General features: G+C 41.8%; 1 pseudogene; it reads left to right on the forward strand.

The window, feature by feature from the left end:
- The first annotated feature begins 1,624 nt into the window (after nt 1–1,624).
- On the forward strand, nt 1,625–3,074 carry LOC123136244 (ATP synthase subunit a-like; annotated as a pseudogene).
- Nucleotides 3,075–3,291: the final 217 nt, after the last annotated feature.

The raw sequence follows: 3,291 nt of genomic DNA on the forward strand, positions 1-3,291 counted from the left end.
ATTTCACGTTTCAGCAGCACTTTGGTTTGTGCATGGTTGTGAAAAGAAGGCTTTCTATACACTTATATGAACCTCATTGGCGAAAGAAAGAGAAGCTTGCCTTGATAAAGCACAGCCTTTCGCACTCCAATAGGCATATATTGTTACAAGGTTATGCCCAAAGGTCTCAAAAACGCCGGTGCTACATATCAACACGCCATGACTAAGATCTTCGATGAGATAATACATAAGATTGTCGAGTGCTATGTAGATGATCTCGTTGTAAATGCGGTATCCTATGAAGAACATCTTCAACATCTCAGAATCGTATTCGACCGCCTAAGGCAACATGCACTCAAGTTAAACCCGTTGAAGTGCGCCTTCATGGTCTCGTCAGGCAAATTCCTAGGGTTTGTCATTCGACATCGGGGAATAGAAATCGACCCGAGTAAAATCAAGGCCATACTCGAAATGCCTCCTCCTCAAAACCTTAAGGAGCTGCGTTCGCTTCAAGGGCGCCTGGCATACATCAGGCGATTCATAGCCAATTTTGCAGGAAGAATCCAACCTTTTACAAGAAAAACCAAAAAAGACATTCCATTCTTTTGGGATGAAAACTGCCAACAAGCCCTAGATGGCATCAAAAGCTATCTCCTCAATCCGCCAGTCCTGGCTGCGCCGATACCAGGGAAGGAGCTTATACTCTACACCACGGCCTTGGATGAATCTCTTGGGGCTCTATTGGAACAAGAAAATGAAAACGGGAAAGAGAATGCCCTCTATTACCTCAGTCGTGTGCTCGTAGGAGCTGAACATGCGTACTCTCCTATCGAAAAACATTGCCTTGCACTGGTGTTCGCTGTCAAGAAGCTACGGCACTACATGATAGCACATCGGGTCACCCTCATCTCCAAAGTTCACCCACTTAAATATCTCATGACAAGACCAATGCTTACAGGAAGATTGGCAAGATGGGGCCATCATCCTTACTGAGTTCGACATTGTGTATGCGCCGCAGAAGGCCATTAGAGGGCAAGCGATGGCGGATTTCCTAGCAGCACATCATACATATTTCTACAGTAAATAAAATATTTCCATGGATGGGATTGCACGTAGTCCATTCCACCTTTATCTATCTAGGTTATCCTTCTTTCTTAACAAAGCAGAATGTGATGATCGATCCCTCTATTATGGGATTTATGTTTATACCAAAGCCTCTACTTTAGATATTTACGCTGATGAAGGAAAGCCTTGTTAAAGACTACGACTTTGGACTTCCTTTTTCGTACTCTTCTTTCATCCTCCTTACCAGAACGCTTTTCCTGGTTCAGAAGAATAAGATACTTAAATTGTGGCTTACATATGGAAAATGCCTTCGTCTTGAAGCTACCAATGCAAATCACGGTGAAATCATTGTCAATTAAATTTTAGATTCCCCATATCACCCATAGCCACCCAAATCTTTTTTTGCCTCAAACTCTGCTGCCCTATCACTCCTCGATAAGTGTACTTACTCAGGTTGTGCACTTGGCTGAGCGAGATCTTCCCCTTTGGCATGAGAACCGCCTACCTACGCTAACGTAACTAATGCAGATGGCGGAAGTTAGTAGTTCTCCTATGCCAACATGAACACAAACGAAATCGTCGAATTTCGTATAGAAAGAAAAGGAACCACTTCTATTCTCTTTTCTTAAGTATAAGAGGGATAAGTACTTATTCCTGGCCGGCGGTATCATTGCTGCTCCCCGCCTAATGCGGATCATTGTGCAATGCTTATGTGAAATCTCAATCCAAAACTTATTCGTTTCGTTGGAAAAACCAACACCGATCTAAAACTAAGTCTTCCTTTCAAAAGTGAGCGAGCAGAGCTGAAAAAGATGGAGTTACCTGGAGATGAGATTTCTTTCTACGGATATGAAGGATAGAAATATGCTATTTGCTGCTATTACAACGAATCAACCAATTCGTAGTAAGTGTTCCCGTCTTCCCGATCTACATGATTTTTTCCCAACCAACATCTCTCAGAACTTTGCTATAACGCCAAACTTGGATATAACGCCAACGCCTGAGCGAATTGCCGGCGTCACAATAGTTTTACAAATAGAAGAGTATTTGGGCCAAAATGAGTCCGAACAGGGAGCAGTCAATTTAGCTAGAACAGTATTGGGAGCCCGCCACCGAAATGGCGAAACTTGGCAGGGCATATTAGAGGATATTCGGGCGGGTGGTGGTATGGATAATTTTATCCAGAATCTGCCTGGTGCCTACCCGGAAACCCCATTGGATCAATTTGCCATTATCCCAATAATTGATCTTCATGTGGGCAACTTTTATTTATCATTTACAAATGAAGTCTTGTATATGCTGCTCACTGTCGTTTTGGTCGTTTTTCTTTTTTTTGTTGTTACGAAAAAGGGAGGTGGAAAGTCAGTGCCAAATGCATGGCAATCCTTGGTCGAGCTTATTTATGATTTCGTGCTGAACCTAGTAAACGAACAAATAGGTGGTCTTTCCGGAAATGTGAAACAAAAGTTTTTCCCTCGCATCTCGGTCACTTTTACTTTTTCGTTATTTCGTAATCCCCAGGGTATGATACCCTTTAGCTTCACAGTGACAAGTCATTTTCTCATTAATTTGGATCTTTCATTTTCCATTTTTATAGGCATTACGATCGTTGGATTTCAAAGACATGGGCTTCATTTTTTAGCTTCTTATTACCTGCGGGAGTCCCACTGCCGTTAGCACCTTTCTTAGTACTCCTTGAGCTAATCTCTTATTGTTTTCGTGCATTAAGCTTAGGAATACGTTTATTTGCTAATATGATGGCCGGTCATAGTTTAGTAAAGATTTTAAGTGGGTTTGCTTGGACTATGCTATTTCTGAATAATATTTTCTATTTCATAGGAGATCTTGGTCCCTTATTTATAGTTCTAGCATTAACCGGTCTGGAATTAGGTGTAGCTATATCACAAGCTCATGTTTCTACGATCTCAATTTGTATTTACTTGAATGATGCTACAAATCTCCATCAAAATGAGTCATTTCATAATTCAATAAAAACAAGGAGCCGAAGATTCTAGGGGGCTACAGCTGCGCTTTTGCAGCACTGAACATGGTTCCGGGTACTCAAGATATTGTGTTTGGAGAGGTGTAGATAGATAGGACGTAGTCTTGCTCGATCAGGACCCACAAGCAAGGGCTTGCGCTTCCCGCGCGAAAGAAAGCAAAATATACGGATTGAGATAATAACGGACTTGAAGCTTCTCAATTGATCCCAAGATACTATACTGGTTTATTTGGTTATCTGAACTT

The sequence above is a fragment of the Triticum aestivum genome, chromosome 1B (assembly GCF_018294505.1).
Source record: "Triticum aestivum cultivar Chinese Spring chromosome 1B, IWGSC CS RefSeq v2.1, whole genome shotgun sequence".
Lineage (NCBI taxonomy): Eukaryota > Viridiplantae > Streptophyta > Magnoliopsida > Poales > Poaceae > Triticum > Triticum aestivum.